Source organism: Falco cherrug (genome assembly GCF_023634085.1).
Source record: "Falco cherrug isolate bFalChe1 chromosome W unlocalized genomic scaffold, bFalChe1.pri SUPER_W_unloc_1, whole genome shotgun sequence".
NCBI lineage: Eukaryota > Metazoa > Chordata > Aves > Falconiformes > Falconidae > Falco > Falco cherrug.
In genome coordinates, this window is record NW_026599288.1 from 4519095 (window position 1) to 4540783 (window position 21689).

Sequence of the window (21689 nt, forward strand, 5' to 3'; positions counted from 1 at the left end):
AAATTTAAATCTAGAGATGTGCTGACAGAATATTATTAAAGGAGCTGATGTGTTGATATGGAAATAGGGAAATGAGGGCTCCAATTAAAGTGGAAACACTGAAGAAATAAATGTGTGGTATTATTATTTTGTATAATTTAAAAATGTGTTGTATCCATATTCCACTTTAGAATTTCATAATGATTCACACTGATAATTTATCTAAAGTGGTAGCTCTTGAGCAATACTGGGTAGATCTTAGAGATTTAAAGGTTGTTTAAATCAGAAGATCTAGAACAGTTTGGATTTTCAAAGAGAGCCAGCCCACATTCTCTTTTATAGAAGTGGTCCCTCCTGTATTGGGTCTGGCTGAGCCCCATAGCAGCCCTCATAGTGCTGTGCTTGTATTGGTAGCTAGAAAGGTGGTGATAACACACCAGTGCTTTGGCTACTGCTGAGCATCGTTCCCACAGTATCAAGGCTGTCTCTCCAACCTTCCCCCCACGTCACCAGTAGGCTGGGGGTGGGCAAGATCTTGGGAAGGGACATAGCCAGGACAGCTGACCCAAAGTGACCGAAGGTATATTCCATACCATATGACATCTGCTCAGATATAAAAAGCTAAGAGAAAGGAGGAGGAAGGGAGGGCATTTGTTATTTACAACTTTTGTCTTCTGGAGCAACCACTATGTGTACTGAAGCCCTGCTTCCTGGGAAGTGGCTGGTCATCACCTGCTGACGGGAAGTAGAGAATAACATCTTTGGTTTTCCTTTGCTTCCACGTGCATGACCTTTGCTATTGCTTTATTAATCTGCCTTTATCTTGACCAAAAAGTTTCTTTTCATCTTATTTTTTCCCCCTTGTTCTGCTGAGGAGGGGAGTGATAGAGTGCCCTGGTGGGCACCTGGCATCCAGGAAAGGTCAACCCACCATACCTCCATCTCTCTGGATCCTCTCCCCAGCAGTCTCCAGGCTTTGCCATTATCTCTGTGCACTGATTGCCCCTGGAAACATGCTACAGGAGTCCTCAAGTCTGGAGGCTCTTAGCTGTAGCCCCAAAAGAAGGCCCATTCCAAGATGGCTTGAAAAAAACCACTGGAAAAATCAAAAGAAAAAAAATTTTCCCAATTCAGACATGATGGTGTAATGCTGTGTGTTGTCTAAGAATGTATATCTACAAAGTAAATTAAAAAAGTCAAGTGCAAAAGTTCAGTACCATTAAAACAGTCAAGTGCTGTAGAAATTCAGACTAAATGTGCCTCTTAAACCACATCTGCCTTACTGCAAACAGCATGCATTAGGTCTGCACATGCGGCATTAGGTCTGCACATGCGGCACAAAGCAAGGCAATATCACCTTTGCACAGAGCAAGATTTCACTTTGTTCTCATAAGAAAAAAAAGCATTCTATTTTACTCGCATTTCTTAGGGTAACTTCTGAAGACATCCTTTTCAAAGAATAGCTAGTTTGCTGTTTGTTTCTGTTTGTTGGTTTTTTTTTCCAGCTCATACATAAAAATGAGACTCTTATTCAACTTGTAGCCTACACAGTGATGCAGGATGTGCTCCGTATACCACATTCCTCATTACCACGCAGTCCAATCTAGACTGATGAAAACCTCACCCAATCCTGAGAAATGTGTACCTTCCTTATTTGAAACAGAACTGGCATGACTCAACACTGAAATAGCCTTTGAGACTGTTTTATAAGCACCTGGAAAAAATAAATACCCAGTGATTATAAAAAGAGCTATTGGTTACCGACACAAGCCTAATAGTGCAGGCTATCCCATATGTTGCTACTCAATTTTTAATAGGTCATTGGACAACAATTCATTCATTTTTTATGAATGCTTAAGAAAGAACTGGATATGACTTCTGGTAGGCATGGGGTATGCAATTGTATCTTTACATACAGAGGTTATTTATTCTTTTCATATAGCTAAGAAACATAAAAAGAAAAACATATATGTTTGTAGTTATCCCTACTGACTGAGGAGTATATATCCTAAAGTTGCTCGTATCTATCCAGTTAAAGGAGAGAACCAGAAGATGCATTTACTGATCTGCTAGGCTTGAGGGTTTTAGAAACAAACCAAGGTCACCCTCGAGGACAACAGATATCACCCAGACATGAGAGGGCCTTGTCACAACCTCTGCATAGTTCATCAGAAATCCACAGGGAGATTAGATCCCAGTTTTAGGACTCATCCTCTCAGGGCTGCAATGATGGGCACCGGGCTTAGCTGTGTGTAAGCATCGGAGATTTGCTGAGGTCAGTAAACATGCTTCCCCATCACTTTCAGGAAAATCCTGGTGAGTCAAAGCCATGCATTCCAGTGCTTTAAGTAATGACCAACAGCATAGGAATAAATCAGATTTAGATTTCAAAACAATGTCTCTGGCCCCCTCCCTAGCATCCCAACTTGAAGGCCTCAGCAAGACACCAGGGTTTCCAACAGGTCGCCCTTTCCGTTTTCCTCAAATATTGTGAGACAGTACATATGCTTTTCTTTTAATTTAGAAGACAACGAAACATGGGGTATAGTCCAATCAAATTCTAGGCACAGATATTGTCTGGTATTAATATTAGACCCTGACAATAATATTTCATATGTTCAACAGTAAAACCCTCATGATAGTTACAATTGAGGGAAATATTTTCTCTTTCATATACCAAAGAATAGAAAAATAATCAAAGAATCCCAAGAAAATTGGAAAATTTATTTACAAACTGTCCTTGGCTCAGTTGCTATAAAATTAAAAACACAAGTTCTTTGGCACAGTTCTCACTGTACAGAGATTTAATCTATTTGCTGTTAGTGAATATTAAATCTTGATATGCAACTGTAAACACATCTCTGCTGTTCCCTCATGTCAAAGCATGTGGACTTATATTTCATAGATGTATCGTCAGACCACAGCATATTTGCTGTTATTTTAACATATTTATAAAATGTCCCCTGCTACTCTCCCTTGAATGCTATAAATCACTTTTATTATCTGCTATGGGATACTGAGAATTCAGTTGGCATTGTGACATTTCATTTAATGTATGAAACTCTCAGAAACATTTTATAACATTCAATTATGTCATACCAGACAGTCCTCTAAAAATATTAAGGGCTAATTTATATCTTCAGAGTATGGGTCATTTTTCAAGCCACATGAGCTGTGTATGCAAACTATGTTTGGAGAAGGATGTATTCATGAGCATAAAATCAGTTATGCTCCATTATGGATTGAGAGCAGCCCTGAAGAAAAGGATTTGGGGGTACTGGTGGATGAAAAGTTGGACATGACCCAGCAACGTGCACTTGTAGCCCAGAAGACCACCTTCAGTACTGTGTCCAGCTCTGAAGGCCTCAGCACAGGAAAGACATGGACCTGTTGGAGTGGGTCCAGAGGAGGGCCAGAACAATGATCAGAGGGCTGGAGCACCTCCCCTATGAAGAAAGGCTGAGAGAGTTGGGGTTCTTCAACCTGGAGAAGAGAAGGCCCCAAGGAGACCTTACTGTGGCCTTTCAATACTTAAAGGGGCTTATAAGAAAGATGGAGAAAGACCTTTTTTGTAGGGCCTGTAGTGATAGGACAAGGGCTAATGGTTTAACACTAAGAGGCTAGATTTAGACTAGATATAAGGAAGAAATTTTTTATGATGAGGGTGGTGAAACACTGGAACAGGTTGCCCAGAGAGGTGGTAGATGCCCCATCTCTGGAAACATTCAAGGTCAGGTTGGATGGGGCTCTGAGCAACCTGATCTAGTCGAAGATGTCACTGCTCATTGCAGGCAGGTTGAACTAGATGACCTTTAAAGGTCCCTCCCAACCCAAACTGTTCTATGATTCTATGAATTAGTAGGTCTGAATTGAAGTTTTAATTACACTGATACAGTTCTATGCATCTTACATCAGAATTTCTTTTCTCCCACTTGATGACTTCTATATATTAACAATCTTATATATTAACATACCTATGAGATGGTACTTCATTCTCATTTCTGAAAATTGATCTATGCCAACATTAATATGCTCACATCTTCCATATCCACTGCAAATATCTGAGCACTTATCACCCCACAATTGTCAGACTTGATATACATGCTATTCTATATCCATGTACATAATCACAGTCCCTATAGTGCCTTCCTTTATGTCATTTTAATCTCCAAGAAAAATATTAATTGCCCATCTTAGCATCAGATAATATATTAGCTAATATGTCCATTTCAATTTTGAACTGCAGTACATCTACAAAGGTTTTATGGCAATAAATTCTAGAGAAAGGTCTTAATTCTGGTTCTGAAGAATGTATTCCAGTGTTTGCCTCTTTCTGTTTGTAAACTGAATCCCCAAGGTCTGAACACCCACCAGAGGAATCGCCAGTCAGGCAGAGTCTGGTGGCTTGTAAGGATCTGTCTTCACTGGCCAAATCCATGGCAGTGCTGGCTACCTGCAGCTCCTGGTGACTTGGAAGGAAATAGGAAAGTGGTAAGAAACCAGATTCCCTGGGAAGGTTTGTCACGCTCACCTTACTACGAGGCTGTAGTGGGTCCCTCACTTGACACCATGGAATTTTATTTCCTTTGCACCACCAGCATCACAAAATGTTGAAAACTTTAGTGCTAATCAGTTATCAAAACTTTCATCTTTCTCCACTCATCCCTTGTCTCCTTTCTGTCTTCTGAGAAGTATGTGAACCAACACAGATGTGCAATATAAATAAGAAACACAAGGGCAGCACATGCTGCCCATGAACCCAGCGTGTATTAGGTGAGTCAAGGCAATGTAGACATCCAGGACATCCACTGATTGCAGGTTCCCTAGGGGAGTGGACATGAGCAGTATCAGCACATCAGGTCCTAGCTCTCACTATTGCTTATGACCTAAGTGCGTGCCCATACCTCAGCTGTGCAGACCTGAGTCCTCCTTCACCTCCCTCCCTGAACAGAGTGGGGGAAAGAATGACTTTGTACAAATATGTCCCTAATAATGTCAATCTTACACTGACTGGAAAGCAATGCTTTTCTGGTAATATTTTTTACATGGAATGGAAATTTTATACCATGGTCAATTTGGAAATTGTGGGGGCAGCAAAAGGAAGATAAGATTTGACACATTTTGCTTATATATTGTCCTGGTTTTGGCTGGGAGTTAATTTTCTTCCCAGTAGCTGGTATAGTGCTGTGTTTTGGATTTAGGATGAGAATAATGTTGATAACACACTGATGCTTTAGTTGTTGCTAGGCAGTGTTTACACTAAGTTAAGGACTTTTCAGCTTTTCACCCCACCCCACCCGAGAGTAGGCTGGGATGCACAGGAAGCTAGAAGATAAAGCCAGGGCAGCTGACCCAAACTGGCCAAAAGGATATTCCAGACCATATGATGTCATGCTCAGTAAACTAAGAGGAAAGCTGGCCAGGGGCTACTGCTTGGGAACTGACTGAGCATCAGTTGGCAGGTGGTGAGCAATTGCATTGTGCATCACTTGTTTTGTATATTCTGATTCTTTTATTATTATTGTTGTTGTTATTATTATTATTTTCCCTTCCTTTTCTGTCCTATTAAAGTGTCTTTATCTCAACCCATGAATTTTACTTCCCCCCCCCATTCTCTCCCCTATCCCACTTGGTGGGGGGGAGGGGAGTGAGCGAGCAGCTGTGTGTTTTTTAGCTGCCTACTGGGTTAAACCAAGACATGAAAAAGACTTTATCTAAGGAAAAATAAAAAAGACACTTTAGCAGAACGTGAATTTTGATGAAAGTGTATTTTCCATTAAAATATGCTTAGCTAAAATCTTTGACCAACTTTGTAATCTTTATTTTTAGTTATAGAGCTCAAAATTATCATTTTGGTTTCCTTTTAGTGCTCCTTCCAGCTCACTCTCCTAGCTCTTGGAAGCACTTGCTTGCTTTATACCTGAGAAATTTGGAGTGAGTATCATATTTCACAGCTGCATCTGTTGACCTACTGTTTCTGCCATTATTTGCATTCCAAACAGAATGAATGGAAATGAACTACAAAATAAATTGAAGTTCTGCATAGAAAACAAATGCCTTTTATTAATCCGACTCAGCTGCTGAAGTACTGAAACATGGAAAACTTGATAAGATTGCACAGTCCCTAATGTTGAATACCTTTTCAGGTGAGATCAAGAGTATTTATATGTCAAAAACTAATTTTAAAAGGAAATTTTTCTATAACTGATGGTAACCTAGTTTTCAATAGGTAATCACCTCTGTTGCCCAGCTTAAACACATTAAGATATGATTCCAAAACCAGTGTAATAGAAAAGAAATTGAGGCTTCATAACTCTTCCTCTTCTTTTCTTCCCCCAAGTGTCTTCTGCTGCTCTACCAAATGTTTCACATGCTGTAAAACTCTGCATTTGCTAGCTGGAAGTTTGTTTTGAAATTCACAGATCACTACCTGTCTCAGCCCTAGTCTCATGTCCTTTAGGTAATTTCTCACTCACACTGATCCAGAATTTGGAAACTTATTTTGGAGGATAGTGTGAGATATAAGAAGTAACTGCAGGTGGTGTTGTAAATCAAGATTCTAAGGGGAAATAAAAAAGGGAGCAAAGTCAGAAGCTGCAACATACTTATGAAAACTCTGTGGATGTTTTCTATAACAATGGTTGAACACAACCCCAGTTTAAATGCTTCATTGTGACATGGTACCACAACTGCAAGGTTTTCCTACTGTGCTAGCACATCCACAAGTGGGCAGATCTTTTGCAGGGAGCGGAATGAAGGAGCACTCTCCCATCTTTACCACAACTAACCACTCCAGCCACTCCAACTGCAAAGACAGCATTCAGTCATGATTCTCATAACAGCCTTGAATGTCATTTAATCCAGTTTGTTCTCCCCACTGTCATCCATGCTGCGCTGTACCTCCAAAGGATATACATCATTGCCTCTGAGTACTAAAGAACATTTCTGGTAAAAAAACTATTCCCTGGGGAGCAGGGCACTGGGGGAGCACTGGGATTTGAAATAGCCATACTGAGTCTGTGGCTATGACATCAGACCTCTTAAGCTGATGGCTGGGACACTAATAACAAGAGTACTTTGTTTCTTAATGGACCTCTGGTTTCCTCAGTGTACCCTCAGCGTGAATATTTAGGCACTAGTACTCCTCCAACTCGTCTTCTTCCTTCCCGCCCCCCCCCCCCCCCCCCCCCCCCCCCGAGTTCTGGTAGACCCAAACAAATCATCTTTGCAAAGCAGTGACAGAATCAGGGTTACTATTCTGCCTTCCAGCCTGGGATGAGGAATGTTCAAAGGATAGCTAGATCCTAGATCCTGCAGGGACATATCTCATCTTTTTGTAGATATCAGGATGCACTTGCAGCTGTGGTGACTCAGCTAGACACAAAGCATCCCTTGGCATCTTGCAGAATAGTTTGTGTGTCACAACCAAATACCTACCTAGAAGTAGTTTGTATTCCATGTACTAGTATCTCCCTGGCTAATTGTCATTTTTTTGTGATGAATTCCTGGGTGCTGTTAATAAAGTTGTCACACATTTTGTTCCACAGATGCACTTCAAATAAAGCAACATCTATTTGAACAAGCCAAGTGACCTCAGCCGCTCCTCATAAGTCTTGTTCTTAAGACCTTTCACCATCTTGGTCACCTTCCTCTGGATACACCCTAACAGTTTGATGTCCTTCTTATATTGAGGTGCCCAAGGCTGCACTCAGTATTTGAGGTGGGACTGCACCAGAGCAGTGCAGAGTAGGACAATCGCCTCCCTCACCTGCCTAGCTATGCTGTGCTTGATGCACTGCAGGACATGGCTGGCCCTTTTGGCTGCCTGGGGACACTGCTGACTCATATTCAACTTGCCATCTTCCCAAACCCCCAGAGCTCTTTCCACGGGGCTGCTCTCCAGCCTCTTGTCCCCCAATTTGTACATATACCCAGGATTACACCATCCCAGATGCAGAATCCAGCGCTTGCTCTTGTCTAGTCTAGTCTATCCAGATCTATCTGTAAGGCCTCTCTACCCTCAAGGGACTCCACAGCTCCTCCTAGTTTAGTATCATTGGCAAACTTCCTTAATGTACATTTGATTCCTGCATCCAGATAATTTATAAAAACATTGAAGAGAACTGGCCATAAAACTGAGCCCTGTGGAACCCCACTGGTGGCTGGCTGCCAGACTGATGTAATCCCATTTACTACAACTCTCTGAGTTCAACCCATCAGCCAATTCCTCACCCAATGTATTATAGACTTATCTAGTTGTGTGCTGGACATCTTGTCCAGAAGGATACTGTGAGAGACAGTATTAAAAGCTTTGCTAAAATCCAAAAAACCCACATCTACTGGCTTCCCTTGGTCAACTAGATGGGTGACCTTGTCACAAAAGGAAATTAAGTTGGTTAAGCAGGACTTTCCCCTCGTGAACCCATGCCGGCTATGACCAATGACTGCACTGTCTCTTGAGTGTTTTTTAATAACTCTCAGAATAACCTTTTCCATAATTTTATCAGGCACTGAAGTAAGACTGACAGGCCTGTAATTACCAGGATCTTCCTTTCTTACCCTTCTTGAAAATTGGGACAGCATGTGCCAGCTTTCAGTCAACTGGGAGCTCTCCAGACTCCCAGGACTGTTGAAAAATAATGGAGAGAGGTCCTGTGATGACATTAGCCAGCTCTTTTAGTACCCTGGGATGAATCCTATCAGGCCCCATAGACTTACATGCATCCAGCTGGAGCAGCAAGTCTTGAACAAGTTCAGTTGGCTGGGAGTTCATCATCTCCTCAGTCACAGTCTTCCAACACAGGGCTCCAGGGGTCCCAGGGCTCATAATTGGTGTTAAAGACAGGCGAAGAAGGCATTAAATGTCTCCGCTTTATCTATGCCCCTATTTGTGAGGTGACCAACCTCATAATGCAATAGACCAATGTTATCTCTGATCCTCATTTTGTTGTTAGCATATTTTAAAAAGCCCTTTTTGTTACCCTTCACAGTGCTGGCCAGCTTGAACTCTAAGCTTTGATCACAATAATTTTCTCCCTACAGTGGCAAACAGCATCTCTATAGTCCTCCTGTGTTGCCTGTCCTTGCTTCAAATGTCCATACACTTTCCTTTTCTGACTAAATTCTAGAAGATCCCTGCTCAGCCAAGCTGACTGTCTTCCTCGCTTGCTTGACTACTGACATTTTGGAATTGACTGTTCCTGCACTCTGAAGAGATGGTTCTTAAAAAGTGACCGGCATTCAGGGACCCCAATACCTTCAAAAGCAGATTCCCAGGGGATCTTGCTAATAGCTCCTTTGGCTGCCCAAAGTCGGTTCTTCCCATATCCAGGGACAAAGTTTTGCTGGCAGTTTTTCTCCTATTGCCAACGATATGAAACAACTACTTTGTGGTAACTGTGACCAAGACAGCCACCAATCACCACTTCACCCATGAGTCCCTCTCTGTTTACAGATAGATAAGAAATCCAGGAGGGCATATTTTCTAGTTGGCTTCATTAGTACCTGCACCAAGAATCATAGAATGGTTTGGGTTGGAAGGGACCTTTAAAATCATCTAGTTCCAACCCTCCTGGCTATGGGCAGGGACACTTCCCACTAGACCAGGTTGCTCAAAGCCCTGTCCAACCTGGCCTTGAACGCTTCCAGGGATGGGGCATCCACACCTATGGGCAACCTGTGCTGGTGTCTCACCACCCTCACAGTAAAGAATTTCTTCCTAATATCTAATCTAAAGCTACCCTCTTTTAGTTTAAAGCCGTTCCCTCTTGTCCTATCGCTACATGCCCTTGTAAAAAGTCCCTCTCCAGCTTTCCTGTAGGCATCCTTTAGATAGAGGAAGCCTCTGCTTCACAGGCTGAACAAAGATGTTGAACAGCGCCGTTCCCATTACTGACCCCTGAGGAACACCACTCATCATTGATCTTCACTTGGACATTGAGCCATGGACTGCAACTCTTGGAGTGTGACCATCCAGCCAATTTCTTATCCACCAAGTGGTCCACCTGTCAAATCCATGTCTCTCCAGTTTAGAGACAAGGATGTTGTGCAGGACAGTGTAAATGCTTTGTACAAGTCCAGGTAGATGACATCAGTTGCTCTTCCCTCATCTGTCAGCGCTGTAACCCCATTGTAGAAGGCTACCAGATTTGTCAAGCACAACTTGCCCTTAGCGAAGCCATGTTGGCTGTCACCAATCACCTCCTTATTTTCCATGTGCCTTAGCATAGTTTCCAGGAGGATCTGCTCCATGATCTTGCTGGGCACAGAGGTGAGACTGTCTGGCCTGTAGTTCCTTGGGTCTTCCTTATTTCCATTTTTAAAAATGGACGCTATGTTTCCCCTTTCCCAGTCAGTGGGAACTTAACTGGACTGTCATGACTTCTCAAATGTGATGGATAGTGGCTTAGCCACGTCATCTGCCAGTTCCCTCAGGACCCATGGATGCATCTCATCAGGTCCCATGGACTTGTGATGCTTCAGATTCCTTAGATGGTCTTGAACCTGATTTCCTATGGTGGGCAGTTCTTTGTTCTCCCAGTCCCTGCCTTTGCTGCCTTCCCTTCTGGAGAGGGGCCACATTTCCTTTGCCTTCCTTCTAACACTGACATATCTACAGAAGATTTTCTTGTTACCCTGACATCCCTGCCAGATTTAATTCTGTCAGGGCTTTAGCTTTTCTAACCCAGTCCCTGGATGCTCGGACAGTTTCTTTGTATTCCTCCAAGACTACCTGTCCATGCTTCCACCCTCTATAGGCTTCCTTTCTGTGTTTGAATTTGTCCAGGAGCTCCTTGTTAGTCCATGCGGGCCTCCTGGCATTTTTGCCTGACACATCACTCCTGAGCTTGGAGGAGGTGATCCTTGAATATCAACCGGCTTTCTTTGGTCTGTTGGAAGCACCATAGAGCAAGTCCTGACCCTATTGCTAGGAATACTGAATGTGGTTTTCACCTCCTGGACATGGTGGAGCTTAAAGCGACTAATTGTAACTACTCTAACCTCCGTGGTGGAAACAAAAGCTGCTCCAGCCCCCATGGCAGGCACTGAAGCTATTCCAACCCCTGTGGTGGGCACTGCAGCTACCTTGGCCCCAAAAATGAGTGATGCAGAAGACCAGCCTGTGTCAGTGTCAGTAGCCCCTGTAGATAAGTAGAGATGAAAATGGAAAGTAACTCATTTGGTAAAGGAGGATGAAGGCCCATCACAGGATCAGGATGAAGAAGGCTGACGCAGAAGGCTCAGACACAACTTACACAACCAGTGTGATCAAGTTAGTGCCACTTTATTAATGGATGCACAGAAATTTATACTCTAGCACAAAGCACACGCACTACTTCTTATTTGCTAATAGGCTAAAGTTGCTTGTCTATTCACTCTCCTGCACTCTTATGATTGGTCACGGCATGGTATCCATGCTCCTCACCTACGTTCTGTTTTGACATTCTATTTTCTTATTTTTCAGTCCAACTCCTTTATCTCTTTCCCACGTACACACTTCCTTAATAGTCCAATGTAGAGGGATTTTTAAAGGACCGAGGACATATGTTACCATTATCCAGGTTGGAACACCCAGGCCTGTTAGTTGAAGCTGCAGAGCAACTTTAAATTGTCCTGGGAACAAGCAGGGTGAGAAAGAAAACAAGCTATGCCCAAACAAGAAGCCAGGTGCACAGCAAGTCCTGGGAACCGCGAAATCAACACACTCTCATCGGCACACTCTGATCAGGCGCCTGCAGCATGCTCACCAATCAGCGACACAGACGCCCGCGTGACCAGAAACATTTATCCAATCACCTGTGTGTAAAGTTGTGTGAGCGGTTGGTTTAAGTTATAAATATGACCTATTTGTTTAATAAAGTGAGCACGGCATGTAGCCATATTGGTGTGATTGTCATGACTTGGCTGACTCTCCACGGGGGACCCTCTTCATCTGGTGCCTGAACACGGACCCATTTAGTCGCTTAAATGCGGTTTAGCTTAAATGCTGTTCGCTTAAATGCAGAAGTCTCTGTGCATCGGACCCGAAGGGAAGTTGTCCGATTAAAGAGCTGGAGGTCGGAGGTGGGCAGAACCTGGAAGGCAAAAATCGGAGTCCAGAGTTCGGTATAGAGCTGCAGATAACACCCCCGCCGGAAATAAGACCACAACGAATAAATTGCGGCAGGGCTCTCCACTGATATCCTCTCTGAGAGAGGGGAGGGCACTAACGAAGACTGCGACAAATAAAACGCAGCAGGGCTCTCTGCCAATACCCTCTCTGTGATAGGGGAGAGCACTCAGGAAGACCACGATGGAATTAGACACGGCAATTAAGCTCTTAACTAGTACCCTCTTTAAGAGAGGTGAGAGCACTAAAGAAACAGAAGTGGAGGCTTTAGTTCGCTGGGCTCGAAAAAAGAATAAGATCCTCGAGCCCGCGTTATTGTTTAGTATTACGGAATGGAGAGAAGTGGGAAATTGCCTCTGGGGTACTACGATCGAGGAAGGCAAAGAAGGAAAAGAAGCTAAAGTGTTAGGAGCTACATGGCGGTCTATAATTAACACTCTGGAAACTATGAAGGCGGAAAAAAAAGTAGCGGCAGCAGCTATAGAATCGTTGGGAGGAGATGTGGTAGAAAAGCCAATAGAGCAGAAGGGTGATTCACCTAAGCCTTCTTTCTTGGCTACATTTTTCGGAGTTGGGCATACTCGTCCTATGAAGGGTATGTCAGCCTCTGCGTGCTCAACAGTACAGGAGTTTTTAGATAAGACAGCAGACAAACCGGAAATTACTCCTCAGGGGTCTGTTGTAACTGAACCGAAACCGGAAGAGGCTGTTGAGCCTCCCCAGGAAGGAGGAGCAGCGAGTCATGCTACACCAATCGAAGCTGTGGGTGGAGCAAGACCAAAAAGGAGGGTGGCTACAGCTCGTAAATCAAATCAGGGGGGGCAAAAGCGCCATCCGATGTCCTGTTCTCCTCTTCCTGAAACATCATTGGACGGATTTGAGGAGGAAGGCGGGGAGAAGCTTTGTGATAACAATACAGAGAAATCCTTACAGGAGGTAATAGGTAAATTAAGAAAACTGGAAAAGTGAGTTGAAATGAACCTGCCTACTACTTCAAAACCTGCAGTTCCTCCTGTTAGCCCAACTACCCCTCCGATGCTGAACTCGAGAAAAGATCCAGTTCTAAAGCGTTGGTCCGGTGTTGTTCGCGATGCTATTTTGGAAGGTGACTGGCAGGTGACCAGCTTGTTAGCCTGTCCAGTAGTGGTTAATAATCTTGATGCAGATAACTGGGACATGATTTATGGAAGGTTAATGATCAGATTTTAGCGATGGGAGCATTGCAACCTGGTCTTCCAACTCCTAAGATGATCCCTCAGAACTGGCAAATTGTTGTGATAGACTTGAAAGACTGTTTCTTTTAAATCCAACCCCAGAAGGTAACTCTTAATACACAAATAACTAATCTGCATGATGCTCAAAGGCTTTTAGGAGACCTGCAGTGGGTTTGTAATATAGTTGGCCGCACTAACGATGATTTGCAACCATTCCAATCCTGGTTGCATGGCACTGAAGCCAACAGTCCTCGAACTTGTTCACCAGAACAGCGGGCTGCCCTAGAAGTTGTGTCCCGCAGGATTCAGACTAGCTGGTGTGGTCACCAAATGGCGAACCATCCGTTATCTTTTTTGGTTTGTAATGTTGCCACTTCACCTTTTGCCCTTATTTTGCAATGGCAAAAGAAAAAGGGGGAAAATACGGCGATCATTATAGAGTGGTTGTTTTTGCCATTGCAACCCAGACATTGTATTTTAAGTCGCCCTGAAGCAGTAGCAGCCTTGGTGAGAAAAGGAAGAGACAGGATTCTTGAAACTGATGGGATTGAACCAGCAGATATCAGTATTCCAGTCCGTGGTGATGATTATGAGTGGTTCCTGAGACATTCATCAGCCATACAGGAAGCCTTGATGGGCTATACAGGTGTTGTACACAATAACCGGCCAAAAGGACCTCTCTGGAAGATGTTAGAACATTACCAGTGGATTGCGAGACCGTTATGCTCAAAAAGACCAGCTGAAGGGCCAACGGTGTTTACAGATGCAGGACGAAAGATGAAGAAGGCTGCATGTGTTTGGCAATCCGATAATCAGTGGCAGAAACAAGTCATCACTGGTGAAGCACGGGACAACCTTCAAACCTTAGAACTGAAAGCAGTGTGTTGGGCATTGGGAAGCTGGAACAATACACCTGTAAACATAGTATCAGACTCATTGTACATAGATGGTGTAGTACAGCATATTGAAGATGCCTTGTTGAGAGAGACAAAGAACCAACATCTTGGCTAAATGTTTATACAACTGCGTAGTACTCTTCGACAGAGAAAACGTGAATTTTGTATTATGCATATTAGAAGTCATCAGTGGACCGTTGGTTTGGGCGAAGGTAATGCTAGAGCTGGTGAAGCAGTCAGCTGTCTGGCAATAACTCCTCCAACAAATAAGTTTGAAGAAGCTCGTAACAGCCATGAGACGTTTCATCAGAATGCAAAGTCTTTACATCGACAGTATCAAATAACAATAGCAGATGCAAAGGGTATTGTCCGCTCCTGTCCTCAATGTAGTCATCATGGACCTGGTTTAGGGGTGGGCACTAACCCAAAAGGTCTGAAGGCACTTCAGGTTTGGCAAATGGATGTAACACATGTACCTGACTTTGGGAAGCTTAAGTATGTGCATGTCACAATTGACACCTATTCTCATTTTATATGGGCCACTGCACAAACCGGTGAAAAGGCATTACATGTGGAGAGACACTTAATGTCTTGTTTTGCTGTCATGGGAGTACCTGTAGAAATAAAAACAGACAATGGTCCAGCGTATAGTAATCAACGAGTCGCTAGGTCTATGACAACTTGGGGAATTAAAAACGTTAAAGGGATTCCTCACTCCCCAACAGGGCAAGCAGTTGTTGAAAGGGCAAACTGTACCCTGAAGGATTATCTTCAGAGACAGAAAGTATGGCAGGACATAGATGTAACTAAAGGGTTGACTAAGGTGTTGTTTACCTTAAACTATCTTTCCCTTACGGAGGATAGAGAGGGACCACCTGTTGTTATACATCACCAAACAGCGCAAGGGAACCAAACAATTACAGTTCCTGGTTTGAATGTTCTGTATAAAAATATGGCTTCAGGTGTATGGGAAGGACCTAATCCGGTGTTCTTTATCGGTAGAGGCTATTTTTGTATCTCCACAGATAAAGGACCTATATGGGTCCCTAGCAAGTTTGTGCGACCTGTATGTCAAGATCAGAAGACGGAAGAGAAGACTCAGAGCGAGCAGACGGAATAAACTGTCTATGTTGTAAGGGATGTAAACTGTGGGTATTATGCCAATGTATGCTATGTGGGGTAAAACGGTTCTGTAAGCCAAAGCTTAAATGTAAATGGTGTAAAGAGTGTATGTGTTTGATTAGTAACTGGGCATGAAGCAAGAGAAAGCATACGACTAGTGTAATACCATGCTGATTGGAGACAGCATACATCATCAGAATCTGTGAAAGCACAGATTTGTGGGGTGGAACGTAAAAAAAAAAAAAAAAAAAAAAAAAAAGAGAGAGAGAGAAAAAATTGTGGAAATTGTAAGATTAAACATGTTTGAGTGGTGGACTTGGTTTACGGTCTTGATGAATTTTTTTCCCATTGGCCAAAATATTTTTGACATCTTGCCTAGGACAAACATATGGGTGACATGGGCAAATATCACGGGAGTAACAGACTTTTGTTTAAGTCTGCAACAGGCAGACAACCCCTTTAGAACTTGTTTAATTGGTATTCCCCTGCAAGAGAATGAGAAAAATTTTGATGGTTTTTGGAATGTTAAAGCAGTGGATCTGACTTCCAATCAGAATGGTACATGTATGAGTCCAAATGGGCAATATGTTTGTCCTTCTATGCGTTATGCAGCGTGGCAGAATACGGTTATTGAGAATTTAAATCGGCCACATCATTTACCTTGGCAGGAGTTAGACCTATTGGCTAGCGTTGTACCTGTTGAATGTGTTAATGTTACTGCAACTGGTATGGCAGACTGTACCCACATGTCATCACCAGTTCAGCCTGTGAATGGCACTGGAGTAATTTGGTTTGGTGACCCATGGCAGTTATGGCTAACACGTCAAAGTGAACGGGAGTTTTATACAGGGTTTCAAAATCTAACCAGTTCACCCATTTGGGGTGAATTGAAAACCGGGGGTTTCCATATAGATGTATCAGGGGGTTATCAGTTGCCACCGGGAGTCTTTTTGATATGTGGGGACAGAGCATGGCCAGGGGTTCCTTTGTATCCTGTCGGTGGACCATGTTATTTAGGGTGTTTGACTTTGTTTGCTCCACGTATGAAAGACTTATTAAAAATGACTCAACAACCTCATAGGTCACGGAGGGCACAGCGCACCTTTGATGAAACATGTAATGACCGAGTCGATCTACATCTAGCGTCCATATTTATGCCGGGGGCAATGGCAGCATTAAATGTTAAGAATATACGAAGGTTAGCGGGCTGGGGAGAGAAACAATTTAATCTTACATCGCAGATTTTAAGTTCGTTATTGCTTGATGTAGATAGTGTTAGGCATGCTACGATACAAAATAGAGCTGCAATAGATTTTTTTGTTATTAGCACATGGACACGGTTGTGAGGATTTTGAAGGGATGTGTTGTATGAACCTTTCCGATCATTCCATATCGATGCACAAGAAGTTGTCACAACTGCAGGGAAACATGAAGCATATTCTTGCTGATGATAATCCTTTTGATGAATGGTTGAGAGGACTGGGGATAAAAGGTTGGTTAAAGACGTTATTGATGGAAGGAATACGCTTTGTTATAATTATTGTTGTAATGTTTTTAGTTTTTAGTTGTTTATTTTCTTGTTTGAAGAAAGGTTTAACATCTATTGTGAAAAAGACATGAGTTGTCCAAAATGAAAAAATGGGATATGTAGAGGGATTTTTAAAGGACCGAGGACATATGTTACCATTGTCCAGGTTGGACAACCCAGGCCTGTTAGTTAAAGCTGCAGAGCAGCTTTAAATTGTCCTGGGAACAAGCAGGATGAGAAAGAAGACAAGCTATGCCCAAACAAGAAGCCAGGTGCACAGCAAGTCCTGGGAACCGCGAAATCAGCACACTCTCATCGGCACACTCTGATCAGGTGCCTGCAGCATGCTCACCAATCAGCGACACGGATGCCCGCGTGACCAGAAACATTTATCCAATCACCTGTGTGTAAAGTCGTGTGAGCGGTTGGTTTAAGTTATAAATATGACCTATTTGTTTAATAAAGTGAGCACAGCATGTAGCCATATTGGTGTGATTGTCGTGACTTGGCTGACTCTACATGGGAGACCCTGTTTGGTCCAACTTTCTTATCTCTCTGCCAGTACACAGTTTCTTTGTCTCTTGGCCTTGCATATGTCCTTCACAACAGCTGCGGCCTGCTGTTACGAGGCCACTCGGTCTGGATTGCTCATAATATGTCCGTTCTCATCCAGCCACTCCACAAAATCCCCCTTTTTGTTTTTGAGCGATCCAGACCCCTTTTATCATTTGGTTCATAATTCTCATAAAGTAATTCCATACACAGCCCAATGTCATTAAAAATATTACAATGACAATTAATACCTTTATCCCGTGTAAAAACAAATCCTTTAACTATCCAGTAATTCCTAAACTCTGTAGCCTGTCCGTTAAACTGTTCTCAGTCTTTATGGCCTGTACCTTTTTTCTTAAGTCAGCAAGATGCTTATGAATAGAGTTTGAGTAAACAGTCAAATTCATACAACACTTTCCTTAGCGCTGTTCACTATAGGCTACTCTCTACTGTTCGTGCTGTTTCCTTATCTTCTAGAGGTGAGATCACATTCCTCCTTTGTTTCTGTCTCATCTTAGTTTCTTCTCATGCTCCCTCAAAGTTATTTAACTCTTTGCTGCAGGTTCTCAGCTGCACATTATCAAAGCAAGGCCAAAGCTGCACATTATCAATGTCAAAACAACCCACTGTCTCTGTTCCGTACAATTCTACAATTCCCTCCTTTTGTTTTTTTTTTGGGGTTTTTTGTTTATTTTTTTTTTAATGCAACCAGAGACACTTTACCGTAACAGAGAAGCCCATATTTACATCTCTGAGCCCGGACACAAACCGCAGCTGCGTGCACCACCAGGAACAGGGCAGAAATCATTCATGCAGTTACATAGCTATATATCACTACAAGCATGCAGACACCTATTTACCACTAGATAACCATGTTCATCTTTCGTACTCTCCTTCACAATACCTAGCTGTTCTCTCATCTCTTGTTAGGTTAAATATTCTCCATCTTCTTCTCCTATATCTCTCTTCAGACATTCTCTATCCTCTTTTTTGCTTGTTAATTGCGATGAGGCAAATGTTGTGTGTAGTTCAGTGACCATGACCTGTTTTATGTTACAATTAACTAAATGCTGAATAGAGGGAGAAAAAAGGCATGGGATATATAAGGCAAAAATTAATAAGGTGGTTAAAGTAAGTATAATACATCCTGTAATACTTTTGATCCACGGCACAAAGTTACCCAGCCGTGAGAAGAGACCAAAGGCAATCTGCCCCTGGTTCTGCTGCAGATCTTTGTTTAAGGCTTTTAAGATTTGTATGCTTTTGTAAATTAATTCACAGTGGTCACTCAGTTTCACATAACACATCCTATCAAAGTCTTCACACCCCTGTCCCTGTGTTAATAATAAAAATCAATAGCAACTCGGTTCTGTAGCAACATAATCAACATCTGTTAATAAGCCAGGAAAAAAAAATAGTATTTGTAGTATTACTTTGTTTAGCAAGCTAGCAGCCTAATTTACTAAGCAAGTTAAGAGCGTGTACTATTCCTACAGAAGAGATTAGAGAAGCAAAAATGTGTTATGCTGCATTCCAGAACTCAACCTGAGAGTTACAGTCTGCTGTGAGTTCTGTGTTATAACCATTTGACACATGTTGGGGTTGCGATTGTGAAAATTGCCCATTTACAATTTTCATTGGCATTATCACAGCTAGTTGTTTTAAAAGCAACCCTTGAGCTTCCTCATGCTCGACTTGTTGTTGCAAAATATTCTGAAGTTAGTATATGACTCTCTAGGACCCTGCAAGACTGTGGTGAAGGACTCACTAGAGGCTCGCTCAGACTCCGGCATCCTGACTGCCTTAATAGCCATCTCCTTCATTTGCAAATAGTTGTCCCTGGGATACCTTGCCTGAGTCACAGAATCGGCACAGTTAATTGCTCCAGCCAACTGCTCATAGTTAACAGCAATTCCCTGATTAAGGTTTTCAGTCAAGGCCACTACACGTAGCTCACAAAAGTCAGATAACCACATCATATACTGCGTCGGAATTAGTACCATACGAAGCAATGACTTCCAATCATGTGGTGTGAGTGTATAAGGCTCTGCCATCACTTCAAGAAGGGACATAGCAAAGGTACTATGAATCCTCCCTTCCTACACTGCTTTTCTTAACTCTTTAACAGCCTCGTATAGCACAGGTTGCTACTCTCGAGGTTGATTTGTCTGACAAAATACTGAACATGCCATAGTGACTCCCAAATCCCCTTGCTTAAGCGCTTCCCACTTGCATTCCTGCCACCAATCCCTCAGACCCCCTTTCATCCTCCCCGAAAATACAGTCAATGCATCGGGGGAGGCAGGAAAAAGGTCTAGCTCCTTTTCTGGATCTATAGGACCTGGATCAAAAGTTTTCTCAATGTCAGTGGAATCATTGTCTGAGCTGTCCTGTTCCTGCACTTGGTCCTGTGTTGTGAGGGTCGCTGCAATCAGTGACAGAAGCTTTGGGGGCAGAGGAGGTGTGGATGGAGTTGCCATTCTTCACAGTGTGTTGAGAAGAGTCGTGCTGTCGGTGGAATTTACAGCCTCCTCTGGTTTAGCACCGTTAGTAGAATTAGTCCACACTTGGCAAAGAGTAGTCAGAATTTGCCACCAAGGTTCTAAATGCATTCCTGACGCAGAGTTCCCCTCTACGGCAGCATCATACAATCGTCTGCTGACCACTTTCATTTCTTTCAAAGTCTCTAAAATCAACCTCCACATTGTGGAGAATTTTGCACGCTCTTTGGAGCCTAAACTAATGTCTTCCCACAGTGCTGCACTAATCTTATCCCAAGTCGTTAACTCAAAAGCCGTGCTCACTAAGGGGATCAGTCCTAGCTATCGAGCCCATGACAGCAACTTTCTCAGGCTTCCCTCATCATAAGATAACCCTCTCTTAGAGAGGATATGTTGGAGGAGCTTAACCACTGCTGCTTCTTCTTTGCTTAGCGTGGACCCCATCTCCTCCCTGACCGCTCACCTGATCAGGGCGAGATTCTGATGGTTGTGCGCGCGCATCTTCCAGGCACCGGGGCAGTGCCTGCTACGGCTGGCTTCTTCTGCCCCCTCTGAGTCATCTCTTTGCTCCAGTAAGCATTGACAAGAGGGTCCCTGTTAGGGCGCCACTTGATGCGGAAGGCTCAGACACAACTTACACGACCAATGTGATCAAGTTAGTGCCACTTTATTAAGGGATGCACAGTAATTTATACTCTAGCACAACGCACACACATTGATTCTTATTCGCTGATAGGCAAAAGCTGCTTGTCTATTCACTCTCCTGCACTCTATGATTTGCCACGGCGTGGTATCCATGCTCCTCGCCTACATTCTGTTTCGACATTCTGTTTTCTTATTTTTCAGTCCAACTCCTTTATCTCTTTCCCACGTACGCACTTCCTTAATAGTCCAACTTTCTTATCTCTCTGCCAGTACACAGTTTCTTTGTCTTTCTTGGCCTTGCATATGTCCTTCAAAACAGCTGCAGCCTGCTGTTACAATGAGGCCGCTCAGTCTGGATTGCTCACAATATGTCCATTGTCTTCCAGCCACTCCACAGAAGATGAACAAGAGGTAACCTCTCGATCCCTATCTCTGAATGAACTGCGGGATATGTGGAAAGATTATGCATGTCAATCAGGTTAAACCATGACACCATGGTACTCTACCAAGCAGATCCGTGAAGAGGCCAAAGTCTGCTCTCCTGAAGTCCAGGGTGGTGATCTTGCTACATACCATCCTCATTGTTCTAAGGATCTTGAACTCCACCATGTCATGGTCACTGCAGCCAAGGCTGCCCTTGAGTTTCACATTCCCCACCAGCCCCTCCTTGTTGGTGAGAACAAGGTTCAGCATGGCATCTCTCCTCGTTAGTTCCTCTGCCACTTGGAGAAGGAATCTATCATCAATGCATTCCAGGAACCTCCTGGATTACTTATGCCCTGCTGTGTTGTCCCTCCAACAGATATCAGGGTGGTTGAAGTCCCCCATGAGGACCAGGGCTTGTGAATGTGAGGCTGCTCCTATCTGTCTATAAAGGGCCTCATCCGCTCGGTCTTCCTGGTTAGGCAGCCTGTATCAGACCCCCACTGTAATGTCACTTGTCCCTGCACTCACTTTAATCCTGTCCCATAAGCTCTCAGTTGGCTCCTCATCCATCCCCAGATGGAGCTCCATGCACTCCATCTGGTCATTGACATAGAGGGTGACACCCCCTCCTCTTCTCCCCTGCCTGTCCTTTCTAAAGAGCTTACATCCTTCCATTCCACCACATCTCTGTGATGCCGATAAGATCATAGCCCTACA

The 21689-nt window shown here is 43.3% G+C and overlaps 2 protein-coding genes across 2 annotated transcripts in view; one reads left to right on the forward strand and one right to left on the reverse strand.

Moving 5' to 3' along the window:
• LOC129734146 (microtubule-associated protein 1B-like) overlaps positions 1 to 21689 on the reverse strand; it is a 99082-nt gene that overhangs the window by 36499 nt on the left and 40894 nt on the right. The gene's annotated exons all lie outside the window — the stretch shown is intronic.
• Positions 14530 to 21689, forward strand: part of LOC129734868 (uncharacterized) — an 806097-nt gene continuing 798937 nt past the window's right edge. The window contains exon 1 of the mRNA XM_055700218.1: positions 14530 to 15550. The gene's annotated coding sequence lies outside the window, so the exon portion shown is untranslated. The remainder of the gene's footprint in view (positions 15551 to 21689) is intronic.